Source organism: Erinaceus europaeus, chromosome 9, assembly GCF_950295315.1.
Source record: "Erinaceus europaeus chromosome 9, mEriEur2.1, whole genome shotgun sequence".
NCBI lineage: Eukaryota > Metazoa > Chordata > Mammalia > Eulipotyphla > Erinaceidae > Erinaceus > Erinaceus europaeus.
The window spans coordinates 103,764,973-103,778,707 of record NC_080170.1 but is presented as its reverse complement, the minus strand read 5'-3'; the positions used below and the strand labels follow the sequence as shown (position 1 = coordinate 103,778,707).

General features: G+C 45.6%; 1 long non-coding RNA gene across 3 annotated transcripts in view; it reads left to right on the top strand.

The window, feature by feature from the left end:
- The first annotated feature begins 2,243 nt into the window (after positions 1-2,243).
- LOC132540475 (uncharacterized) overlaps positions 2,244-13,735 on the top strand; it is a 53,125-nt gene continuing 41,633 nt past the window's right edge. For all 3 annotated transcript variants that reach the window (XR_009551675.1, XR_009551673.1, XR_009551674.1), the window contains exon 1: positions 2,244-2,432. This is a non-coding gene — a long non-coding RNA (uncharacterized LOC132540475). The remainder of the gene's footprint in view (positions 2,433-13,735) is intronic.

Sequence of the window (13,735 nt, the reverse complement as noted above, 5' to 3'; positions counted from 1 at the left end):
CAGCTCACATAACCCTCCTTAACAAGTCCTAACTCAAAGCGGACAGCTTTAAACTGTGCCAGGATCTGCAGGGAATTTCTTCCAAATCCCATCACAAAGGCTTGTCAGATTTTGTCAGATTTGGCCAGGTGTTTGACTGCATCCAGGTGTTGGGGAAATGAAAACCACGAGCCCTGCGAGACCAGACACATCAGCCGCGCTGTGGGTCTGGCCGGCGCTCCCTCCTCCCCCACGGCCGGCCAGTCCTCCCCGGCCGGCCCCTCCCGCCAGCCTCCTCTAGGCTCTCCCCCCCCACCCCCCTCCTTCTTTTAGACCGGCTTCTGGGAGGAGAAGGATGAGGCGGGAGAGATCAATCTTTGAAGCCTTCCTAACAAAGATAAAGCCAACGATTTTCTGTCTTGTTTCAAAAGCTTTACCTCTCCCCCGCCTCGCGCTGGCCTTTCCCACAGGGCCAGTGAGGCTCGGGCTCTATCACAGGAATGATCTAGCAGACCGCACTCAGCTTTCTACTCAAATACCTCCAGACCCCAGGAGGCAAGGTTTAAAAAGATGCTTTTTTAAATTTGGCTCCTGCTTGCCTCATTTTGTGTAGTGAAAGGTGTTCCAACCCACCCAACCACCACCAAGTGTATACACACACATGCACCCCTCTTTATCAACACTTTCCTATTTTATCCCTCCATTTAAATACAAACTTACTAACACGTCTTCTATTAAGATACCACCTCAATTGCAACTGTCCTTATAGAAATAATCAGGGTTCATGCGTTTGCTTTTCAGGGACTTTCAAACACACATACACACATACACACTAGCTGCATCAACTTAAAAATCAAATCTCTTTGCCTTTCCCAATTTGAAGAGGGACACCTGAAAATAAAAAGTTGTATTAATACCCTTCAAAGATACCCATAGCTGGGGGTTGGTAACGGAATAAAGGAAAAGCAGTAAACACTTGCTATTGTGAAAGTCACTGGTAGATTGGCAATGATTCTTTCTCCTGATATTTGGGTTTGGCTTATTAGATGAGGAAGCATTAGTTGGCCTACAATATGGGAGAAAGACGTAAGTTCTATTGGGAATGTTCGAGTTCTTGCCCCAACTGTGCCACTAAACTCACGGTGTCACTTTGGATGAGTCATTTCCCTTCTCTGGAAGATTTCCAAGTCTGTAAAGTGAGTGGGGGCTACTTCTAAGGCCCCGCGCCATCCTACATCCCGGCTGTTCCTGGCGTAATTAGTTGGAGGGGAGAGAAGCTTCAAAAGCTTTCCATCAAGTCCTGCTCCGCTCTCCTTCCCCACCGGGCTCTCCGGGGCTTGGGTTCATTATACGGCCTTGGGGCGCACTGTGCACCCCCTCTCCCGCCGAGGGCCTCAGGGAGATGAGCCCCAACTCCTACCTCCCCGTCCGGCCACCCCCCGCGTATTAGCTTCACAATGGAGACCCTCAGGGGTCCCGGCCCCCATTTGCATCCGGCGCGGGAAGGGAACCCAAGGCACAGGGGGTGCTCTGGCGTGCAAACAGAAGACTCCTCTCGGTGGTGGCGACCTAGTGCGACGCGGAAGCCTGCCCCCTCCCCTCCTCATGCCTCTTTGCACCCCACGTGTTTCTGGAATGGGGGCCCAGGGGATCAAATGGAGCCCAACCCCTCCCGCCGCCCCCGTTACCACCGTCCCGGGAAACCTGTCATTAAAGTCAATTAACTTTTCCCACACCCCGTGGCCAGCAGCAGCCCGCCGCGAGCTTCCTCCCCGGCCCCTAAGTGCAACCAGATGGGCGGCCGAGCTGCCCCCGCCGCGCGCCCCCGGGGCGGCCCGGACTCCGGGGAGGCCGCGGGGCGGGCGGCCGGGCGGGAGCAGGTCGGGGCGGCCGCGCGGGCCAACCCCGGAGGCCCTGCGGCCAAGGTGGTTTGCTTAGCAGGCCCGGCTGCTTTCTGGCAGGAAATGAATAGCTCCCAGATGAGCTCAGGCAACCTGAGAGGTCGTGAGAACGGCTCGAACCCCCGCCTGTGCTGCCGGCAGCCTGCCAGGCCGCGGGGGGAGCGGCGGCGGGGGCGGAGGCGGGAGGCCGGGAGGCCCGGCGGGCGGGCGGACTGGGGGCGGCGGAGAACCGCTGACACACGAGCCCGCGCCCGCTCCCGCTGACAAGCCGGCAGCCGCCCGCGCCCGGCCGCCTCCCCCGCTCCCCCCGCCCCAGGCCCTCAGCGCCTCCCAAGCAGCAGGCCCGAGCCACAGAAGCGCGGCCGCCCGGCCCGCCCGCCGGGGCCTGGGGGCGGGGCCGCCTGCCAGTGTTTTTCCAGTTCCCGGGGCAGCTCGCCGCGTTGCTCACAAGAGGGGAAGCTGGGCCCAGGCCAGTGTCAGGGCACCAGAGGCCCCGGCGGCCTGCGGGGCTGCCAAGCGCAGGGCCCGGCCAGGGCAGAGGTGGGCGAGGAGGTAGGGAAGCCGCAGGGGCATCAGCCCAGAGCCCAGAGTCCTTAAAAAAAAAAAAAAATAGAAAGCTAGAACCAGGGGACTTTTATTTTTATTTATTTTAATTTCTTTATTGGGGGGGTTAATGGTTTACAGTTGACGGCAAAACACAATAGTTTGTACATGTATAACATTTCCCAGTTTTCCACATAATACAAGCCCCACTAGGTCCTCCTCTGCCATCATATTCCAGGACCTGAACCCTCCCCCTCGCTCCCACCCCAGAGTCTTTTACTTTGCTAAAGTACACCAACTCCAGTCCAAGTTCTGCTTAGTGTTTTCCCTTCTGATCTTGTTTTTCAACTTCTGTCTATGAGTGAGGTCATCCCATATTCATCCTTTTGTTTCTGACTGAGGAAGAAACATTTTTAATCATTTTACTTACTTATTGGATAGAGACGGATAGAGAGGGAAGGGAAAGGTGGAGAGAGAACTGGCGCACTCCAGTACTCCACTTCCCTCCAGCAGTGACCAGGCTTGAACCCAAGTCATTGCCCATGGTAACATGTGCGTTGAGCCAGGACCATCCCCCACCCCCCAAAAAACTTTTTTTTTTTTTTTACCAGAGCACTGCTCAGCTCTGGTTTATGGTGGTGCAGGGGATTGAACCTGCGACTTTGGAGCCTCAGGCATGAGAGTCTCTTTGCATAACCATCATGCTATCTACCCCTGCCCCCAAGAACTATTTTTTAAAGCACTAATTCCCACACAGCCCCTGACCTGGAAGAGCTCTCAGTTAAGCTAGGGAGCTGCCTGCTCAAGCGACTCAGTCCAGGCATGTGTTAAGTGCAAAATTAAAAAAAAAAAGTTTCAACAATGGGCACCTGAAAAGCGAGAGATTCATTCTGATCTGAGAGGAAGCCAGCTATGTTTTTCATAGTTGGCACTGGAAGTCAGGAGGTGAAAGATGAGTTCAACAGGAAGAGGTAGAAAAAGGAAGGTGAAGACAAGCATGGTGGTGGGTAAATATGTAGGTCCAGTTTGGAGAGATTTCAGGAAGTTCACCATGGTTGCATTTGAGCTTCCAGACAAAATGTCGGGGGGGGGGGGGCGGAGAGAGAGAGATAGAGAGAGAGATTTCAACTCTCATCATCCTGCAGTGTAGCCCATGGGTGAGAATGCATTATCAATCACTTCACTTCTTGCAGGCTCAGGAGGTGACACAGTGGGTGAAGAGTTGAACTCTCAAGCATAAGTTTGATCCTTAGCATGACATGGGTCAGAGTGATGCTCTGGTTCTATTCCTCCCCCTCTCTCATTACTACATACATAATTTAAAAAGTTATTTAATATCTGCATCTCTGTTTTCTGTTTTCATTTGTAAGCGAGTACTCACTCGGTAGTACTTTAGGTGAGGGTGAAATGAATAGATTTGTTTAAAACAAGAAATGGGCAGCAAGGTAGCTTACCTGAATAGTGTGCCTGATTTGCCAGGTTTAAGCACACTGCACTGGGGGGAGCTTGGGTGATGTGGTATCTTTCCCTCTCTCCTTCAGTTTCTCTGTCTCATTCTGTTGAGCAGCTTGGGAGGTAGCATTGTGGTTAGAGCTTCAAACTTAAAAGTGTGAGATCCTGAGTTTGAACCCTGGCATCCAGGTGCCAGAGTGATACTCTGATTCTTTCTTTACCACTTTTCTCTCTCCATTGTTATTTTTTTTTTAAATTGTTTTGGTTCAGGAAAATAGCATAAAGTTTATGTAAAAGACTTTCATACCTGAGGCCCCAAAGTCCCAGGTTCAAGTCGACGCAGAGCTGTGAAACTCCAGTGATTAAAAAAAAAAGGTGTATGTGTGTGGGGTAGGCAGTGGTGCACCTGGTTAAGTGCACACATTACAGTGAGCAAGGACCCAGGTTCAAACCCTGTTCCCTAGCTTCAGGGGAAAAGCTTCACAAGTGGTGAAGTAGAGCTGCAGGTGTCTCTCTGTCTCTCTCCCCCTTAATCTCCCCTCCTCCCTCAATTTCTCTATCTCTAGCCAATAATAAATAAATAAGTAAATAGAATCAGTTACAATGTCTTGGTATATCCATAAAGCCTGATCACTTATTTAAAAGATATCAAGAACAGTGTTTTTTGGGGCCAGGTGGTGGTGCACCTGGTTGAGCTCATGTGTGTGCAAGGACCCAGGTTCGAGCCCCCAGGCCCTACCTGCGGGGGGGGGAAAGCTTTGCAAGTGGTGAAGCAGTGCTGTAGGTATCTCTCTCTCTCTCCCTCTCTGTCATCCCCCTTCTCTCTTGATTTCTAGCTGTTTCTATCCAATAAATAAAATTTAAAAATATTTTAAAGTAAATAAAATAAATAAACAAAGAACAGTGCTTTGTTTTGTCGTCCAGAGCATTGCTTAGTTCTGACTCATGGTGGAACAGAGGATTGAACTTGGGTCTTTGGAGCTTCAGGCATAAAAGTCTTTTGTATAGGCATTATGCTATCTCTCCCACCCCAGAACAGTGTTTGAGACAGAAGCCCTCAGTGCATGCCATCTATCCTAAAGAAGTGATATACACTAAGCAAAAACACCAGTTCTGGTTCTGCGCAGTCATTTCAGAATCTGCTTGTGGTTGTACCCCACATGCAAGGACTCCCATTTTTTCCTTAGTTGCTGAACTTCATGTATTCATTCAGTACTAAAGAAGGTAACTTTTTGGTCTTTCAAATTAAGATTAGCCTTTTTTCCCCCCAATCATGGAAATTGCTAGCACAGTAAATTGACAATCAAATTTCACTTAAGAAAAGTTACTGTGAAATGGTTCTTTTCAAGATTAATCATCTGATGTGATTAATATTTTCTGAGCAAGCTGTCACCTTGCTGTGATCAGAGAACTAGCTGAGGAGTGAGGGAATTCTGCTTCCAATACTGGTTACAGCCTGGCTGAGCAAGTTCCATTAAGTCCTGAGGAGGTCAGTTTCCTTAGAGGCACAGCCAGTGAGATTAGACGAGAAGTCTCTGTCCTTTTCAACTTGTGGTCTGTGTGTCTCCTCAGCAGGCTTCTAAGGCTCTTTTCCAGTTTCAGACATGCTCTGTATCTCTAAGAATGAGACTGTGCATATTTCAAAATTTTGAACCTAAAGGGTCATCTTTATGACCCACTATTTTCATCTGCTGATCAAGATGTGGAAACCAGCCTGAAGGTGAAGCACTGTGGTTCTACTGTTAGATGCAAACAAGCCATGCATGGGATTCTTGGAGATCTGCTCTGTGAGTGACAGTCCTGTGTACTATGTGACATCAAAGGCAGACTGCATCAGAAGCATCTGATCACAGCTTTGCCACTCAGACCCTCTCCTGTCTTGTTAGCTTACTCGGAAGGGAAAATAACGAGTTAGAAATGCCACTACCTTCCCTCTTTACCCTACAGTTTTTTAAAAAGCAAATGCAATCTGTTAGTTATCAGAACTTCTTTCTATTTAGAAAACATATTTTCCTCAACTAGCTAGGAGTAATTCCACTACTTCATGTTCTGAATTAAGTAAACTTAGCTGACTTCATCTCATTAAACAAGAACGTCAGCTGGAACTAGTGAAAAAAAAATCTGAATCTTAAATATCCAAGTGGAAAGGTAGTGAATTTACAAAGACATATAGTCTCTTTGCAAAAGCGCTGCTTTCATAAAACTAATTCCTTAAACTCATTTTAATAATGTATTCTCTTAAGCAGGTTAAACATAGTTCTTGCAGTATTATTTATACTACAAATATTTCTTTATAGTAAGAACAAGAGGAGCTCTGAGTGCAGCACAAGTGAATAGAGTTTAAATTAATAATAAGACATGACAGTAGCTATTTTTTCTAGTCCAGATATGTTTCCCCTTCTAATTTGTCTTTTGTCAAGCAAGATCAATACTTTTTTTTTTCCTTTTAGAACTGCAAGTATCGCTTACTGGTACCAGTGCTATTTAAGGGACAGAATAGTAACCATTTTGTTTTTCACAAATGTGGTCTATTTTCATGTTAAACTAGCTTCACAACTTTTTCATAAATGTGAGATATGAGATTTATAAATTCAGCTTACAAAAAACCTACAGCTGAGAGAATTACTGCAATTGATAAACAATTCCACCCCAAACTTCACATCTTCTACTATGTAATTTCTCTTCTGTCACTTTCTTCTCTTAGCTATAGCACCTGTTTCTAAGACATCAAAATGTAAAACAGGAATATTATTCCTTAATAGGGTGAGAAGAAGGCAAAAGGCAATGTCAGACTACTTTTAGAAGCAAACACTGAATTTATCATTTAGGAGTCAAAGTCAGTAGAAAAGTGCTGAAGGCTTTTCTTTTAATTCGTATATAGTTATTTGTTTTTATAAGTGATTTAATAATGATTTATAATTTTATAGGGGCTAGTTCCACACCATGCCCATGCACCAAAGTTCTATGCACATCCATAGCCCCACGAAAGTATTCCGTCATTCCAGTGACAACTCAGTTGATAACTGGAGTCCAGAATGGGATACAAAACTTAAAAGAAGGTTTCCCACACCCTAGACCTGTGGTAAACAAATACTTTTGAGTACAGAGAGTTATTCTTTTTAAAAATATGTGTTTTATTTGTTTATTTTAATAATAAAGATACCGAGAGAAAGATGTAGAGAGATGAGAGCAACTCAGCTCTGACTTATGGTCATGCTGGGGATTGAACCTGGGATCTGGTGCCTCAAGCATGAAATAGCCTTTTTTTTTTTTTTTTCAAGAACCACTGTTGTCTTCCTAGCCCCACAAAGTTATTCTTTCCTGAGTCCCGTAATATTGTTAGGGCCTATAAAATTAGTTTCATACAGATCGAATTGAGCAGAACCAGATAGATAGTTGCCTGAGTACATGATAAAGTAATTATGGAATGGACTATTAGTGCTTGAAAGAAGAAAATAAGCCTCTAAAACTTTCAGAAACCAAAGACTTAGTTGTGTTTTTCTCTTTAGCTGGAGTTTGGAGTGGGGGAGAGCATGATGGGGTGGCCAGGTTGGAGAGGAAGCATAAAATATGACAAGCTCCAGAACTCTATAGACTACTCTGATGTGAGTTGTTAAGGATTTCCATTTAAGTGCAAAGCAGGGAGTATTTCTCTGAAGAAGAAGCAACATTTTGAAACAGTTTAATGCTGGGAAGAATTTTAGAAAGAGAACTGAAAATGTTCTTGCCTCAAATATCCACACAGTTCCTTTATCAAACATCTCAGAGTCTGAGGTTATATTTATACATACCTACAGGTTTAGAAATAGACTTTTGGTTTCAAACAATCAATCATCTTAAGATAATATAGCAAACCAGCTTCCAGTCTGATGTTGGACTGGGTTCAACTGGAACTTCAATAAGTTAAGTTTTTGTGTTTAGCCTACAACCTCCAGCCAGGGGTCCAGATCTCAACTCTGAGCTTTCCCTCATCTGATGGGTCACTTCCTAGCCTTGCCACTACACCAGTCTGGAGACTTACTCTACTCTGTCCTAAATCAATGTCATTTTAGCTGTAGTCTCTGAGCCTTTTCATTGCCTGGTCTCCCTTTCTGCCTTTCTTTGAACCTGTTGGATTGGTGTCACTTCATTTTCCCATCCCAGATGTAAATGGAGAGGGGAACAGGTGGGAGGATAAAGTTGAGGGCTTCCTGTACTGGGAAATATGACACAGTGAACTGGGGTGTACATCTGACTGGGGATCATGGGTGTTGTGTCTAGGAACTGCTGGGGACTGAGGACAGTCTCTGCCTTACCACACCTTGCCAAACTATGGGTCCTCTTTCCTTACAAAAAAAACCTTTCATGTTCTCAGTGTCATCCTGCCAACTCTTTAGTCTCCCAATCCCTGTCATTCCCTGCCCTCTCCACTCAGCCTTCCCTGAACCTGGCTCTAGTCTTCTTTTCCCAGGGACAATATGGCCTAGGTCCTAGCCCATTAAACCCTCACCCCCACCCACACCTCCCCAAAACTATTTTTGCTTTTTTTTTATTATTTCAAAGAGTTTTTGAAAAATATTTATTTATTTATTTATTTAATTTGATAGGACAGAGAGAAATCAAGAGGGGCTGGGGGATGGGTGGGAAGAGAGACATCTACAATCTGCTTCACTGCTCTTGAAGCTTCCCTTCTGCAGAGGGAGACCAGAGGATTGAACCTGCTACTTTCTGGCCCTTATTCTTTTTTATAAATAATAATTTATTTATTTCCTTTTTGTTGCTCTTGTTGTTTTTATTGATGTCGTTGTTGTTGGATAGGACAGAGAGAAATGTCAAGAGGAGGGGAAGACAGAGATGAGGAGAGAAAGATAGACACCTGCAGACCTGCTTCACCGCCCGTGAAGCGACTTACCTGCAGGTGGGGAGCCGGGGGGCTCGAACCGGGATCCTTATGCCGGTCCCTGCGCTTTGCACCACCTAGGCTTAACCCGCTGTGCTACCACCCAACTCCCATGGTCCTTATTCTTTTTTTTAAAATTTATGTATCATAATGAGAGAGAGACACAGAGAGAAAGACACAGCTCTAACTTATGTTGGTTCTGGGGATTGAACCTCGGACCTCAGGGCTTCAGGCATGAAAGCCTTTTGCATAATCATTATATTGTCTCCCCAGCCACTCCTTTCTTTTTAAAAATTTTTTAAAATTTATTTTCCCTTTTGTTGCCCTTGTTTTTTATTGTTGTTGTGGTTATTGTTGTTATTGATGTCATCATTGTTGGATAGGACAGAGAGAAATGGAGAGAGGAGGGGAAGACAGAGAGGGGGAGAGAAAGATAGACACCTGCAGACCTGCTTCACCACCTGTGAAGCAACTCCTCTGCAGGTGGAGAGCTGGGGGCTCCAGCTGGGATCCTTCTGCTGGTCCTTGCGCTTTGCACCACGTGTGCTTAACCTGCTGTGCTACCACCCAACTCCCTACTCCTTTCTTATTCAACCCTTATCTGTTGTGCCATGCTGTCATTGGCAGTTGTGACATCATCTCTCCCATCACACAAGCCCATGAGCTGTCCTCCATGTCTGCATTCATCTGCATGCCCGTTACAATGTCCACTACCCAGTAGGTGTTCAGTCAAGCTCTGCTGGACAAGAAGAACAATGCTTGCAATTACATTACGCATGCAGCCTCCCACCCTGCATCCCAAGCAAGCTCTGTCTGTGTTTGTACTCCATCCTCCCTCTTTTCTCTCCATCCTTTCCTGTTCTGCCTGCAGGTACCACCTCAGAAACCCATGTAGAGACTCATTTGCCACACAGTACCAGGAGGTTATTCACACTGCCCTTTCCATCGTCTATGATCATGACTCTGCTTTTCCCAGCTGGGAAGTCAGTCCTCTGCTGACAAGGTAATAGTCAGCTCCGCAAAGCCCTTGTTTCTGAGCGGCTTCCTAAGTCCACTCATAGAGCAAGGCTGGGAGAGGACACACAGGAACCACAGAGCATCTGCATTAGAGCAGGAAACTGTGTGTGTGTTCTCATTCTCTAAATGCTCTGTAATGTGATTAGGTACCCCCCACCCGCCTCCCTGACACTGGGGATTGGTGTCTACATAGCTCCACCATTCTTTTTTTTTTTTTTTTTTAGTATTTATTTATTTCATTTTGTTGCCCTTGTTGTATTGTTGTTGTTTTTGTTGATGTTGTCGTTGTTGGATAGGACAGAGAGAAATGAAGAGAGGACGGGAAGACAGCGAGGGGGAGAGAAAGACAAGACACCTGCAGACCTGTTTCACCACCTGTGAAGCGACTCCCCTGCAGATGGGGAGCCAGGGGCTTGAACCGAGATCCTTATGCTGGTCCTTCCAAGCTCCACCATTCTTGGTGGTCCTTTTTTTTTTTTTTTTTTTTTTTTTTTCCTATGGCTGAGATCGAGAGGAAGAGAGAGATGAGGAAGAGACACCTGTATCATTGCATCAGGCTCTGGCTTCAATTCCTACCATCATATGAGAGCACCAAATACAGCACCGAGAGAACTCCATGAATGATGGAAGGGTGCTTTGATATCTCTCCTTCTCCTCTTCTCTTTTTATAGGTATAGAATAATAATAATAAGATGAGTTGCATATATGAAAAGACTGGGTCCATCCCCTCGCAGTGCGTCTTTAAACAGATTGTTAAAGACAATACTGAAATGCAGAATTCTGGAGATAGCACAGTGGTTCTGCAAATGACTTTCATGCCTGAAACTCCAAGATTATAGATTTAATCTTGATAACCACTATAATTCAGAGTCAATTAGTACTCTGATATCTCTCTCTCTTTCCCTCTGTACATTTCATTACATTAAAATAACATACATTTAATAGAAAAAAAATTGGAATGAGAGAGAGAGGCAGGCCCTGGCATGCCATCCCAGCCTCCCAGCTGAATCCAGCCTTCCAGCCATCACTGCCAAGACTCAGAACCTGAATGGAGCCATCTTGGATGTTGCCATTAGAGAAGTCCCACCTCCACAGCAGCACAGTCAACGAACCGCAGAAGAGCTGAAGAGCTGACCTTGGAGCCCAGACAATCCACAGAATGATGAGATGTAATAGGCTGGATATTGTTTGAAGTCTATCAATTATGGCTCCAGTAAAACCAACACAACCAGCTGATAAGACAAAGCTGGGTTTACTGTTTGCCAAAGTAAAAGAGAATAGCATGGGGCAGGGTGTCAGTGTCTCCAATGGGTGTGATGGTCATAATTCATTGATAACTGGCAGCTTGGTTTAAGATAGTCTCAAAAAAAAAAAAAAGATAGTCTCTCAGGGGCTGGGTAGCACACGGCTAGTAGAGCACACACATTACAGTACACAGGGACCTAGGTTCAAGCTCCTGATCTCCATCTGTCCGAGGAAACTTTAAGAGAGGTGAAGCAGGTTCCTCTCTCTTTCTCCCTCTCTGTCTCCTCCTTTCCTCTCAGTTCCTCTCTGCCTCTCTATATAAAATAATGATAAAGGACTTCTCTAAAACGTTCTGGTACTTTGGTTATGGCCTTGTAACAATATCTGCCATCTTTGAAGTATGGCTGAAGGCCATTCCTCTTGTTTTTCTTTATCCTTTGGTTGAAACATCTAAGTGACTGAATGTGCAAACTTTGCAGGCCACATGCAAAAAGGACTAGCCATTCAACAGTCACGTGATACCTGCGTGCCAGCGCGTGTCACACAGTTGTTCTTGTCTATTCATGGCTCTCAGAGAGTCACTCCAAAATTAGATTGGAAATGAACTGAGTCACATCTTGTTATTGAAAGAAGCTGATGCTTGCGTTTCTGGAAAGTAATTTCAAAGGTAAGGGGTTCATGAACCTGTTTCAGCTGGAGTCCCCTTTCCCCAAGGCAAGTCCACCCACTAACTTGATTTGACTTGATTTTAATTTGGCTTGGAAGCCGACCGCAGTCCTTTGCATGTATCTGAGTATAAATGAAGGTCTAATAACAAACATCTCTCGCTCATCTAACAGAACCATAAAAGTACTTCTCCTGTCGGGCCATGGGCTTTCAGACTGCACAGAGAAAAACCACTGAGAAACTTCTCAAAACACAGGGTTTCCCAGACTGCTAGAGTTCCAGGCACCATCTCCCCACCCCCCATCCCCCACTTGCTCTCACCAGTCAACTCTTACTGAGCATTATTGAGGAACAGAAGTCTGTTATCTCCCCAAATATATCTCCGACAAAGTGATTTTTCATGGGGGGGGGGGGCAGAGACAGAGTGGAGAATACTTTCGATATGAAGTTTTCTAGAGAGGTAGAGAGAGAGGATCTGGTGTATGACAAAGGCAGAACTTAAGTCTACATGTCTTTGCTTTTATAAAACCCCTGTTAGCTATCTTATCCTCCCTTTCTTTCTTTCTTTCTTTCTTTCTTTCTTTCTTTCTTTCTTCCTTTTTAATAACTTTTTTGTTGTTTTTGTTTTGTTTCTTAATTTTTTAAAAAATATTTTATTTATTTATTTATTCCCTTTTGTTGCCCTTGTTGTTTTATTGTTGTAGTTATTATTGTTGTTGTTGTTGTTGGATAGGACAGAGAGAAATGGAGAGAGGAGGGGAAGACAGAGAGGGGGAGAGAAAGATAGACACCTGCAGACCTGCTTCACCGCCTGTGAAGCGACTCCCCTGCAGGTGGGGAGCCGGGGTTCGAACCGGGATCCTTATGCCGGTCCTTGTGCTTTGTGCCACCTGCGCTTAACCTGCTGCGCTACAGCCCGACTCCCTGTTTCTTAATTTTTTTATCATCTTTATTTATTGGATAGTGATAGCCAGAAATCGAGAGAGAAGTGGGTGATAGAGAAGATGACAGACAGACAGACAGCTGCAATTGTGCTTCACCACTTGCAAAGCTTTGCCCTTGCAGGTGGGGACTGGGGGCTCGAACCTGAGTCTTTGTGCACTGTAACATGTGCCCTCAACCAGTTGTGCCATCACCCAGGCCTCCCCTTCGTTATTTCTTTAAAAAAAATGGGGGGTGGTGGTGGTTAATGGATTACAGTTGTTAACACATAGATAGAATTTCTTGTTTCCCCATGATAGCTGTCTGCAAAGCATTCTCACTGCCAACTTGGTCCTTTTCTACCATCATGTACCACATCCCAGAGCCCCTATTCTAACCTCTTCCTGCCCTCCTTCTCCAGAGTTTCATGTTTAAAGGTAATTGACGCTTCCTTTCTTTCCCCTAAAGTCCTTTGAGTTAACTGAGCTCTTTGAAAAAGATGTTGAAGGAAGTCAGGCGGTAGTGCAGTGGCTTCAGTGCAGGCAGCACGAGGTGCAAGGATCACTGTAAAGGCCCAGTTTTGAGCCCCCGGCCCCTGCCTGCAGGGTGTCCTTCACAAGTGGTGAAGCAGGTCTGCCTGTAGGTGTCTTTCTCTCCCCACCTCTGTCTTCTCCTCCTCTCTCCATTTCTCTCTGTCCTATCCAATAACAATGACATCAATAACAACAACAATAATCACTACAATACAACAAGGGCAACAAAAAGGAATAAATAAATAAATATAAAAAAAGATGTTGAAATAGCAGGATAGCTCACCTGATGGTGTGTGTGTGTCTGCTTTGCCGGACCAGCCCCTATCACAGTGGAAGAAGCTTCAGTGCTGTGGTGTCTTTTGCATGCTCTTTCTCTCTGTGTCTCTCTCTCTTCATGTCTGAAAAAGTCATCTGAGAGCGGTAAAAGCCTTGTGATGACCACATAAATATAATAAAATGGTGCCTGGAGGTGGTGCACCCAGCTAAAGGCACATAGTACTAAGCGCAAGGACCAGGGTTTGAGCCCCTGCTCCCTACCTGCAGTGGGGAACGCTTCATAAGTGGTGAAGCACTTCTGCAGGTGTCTATATTTCTCTCCC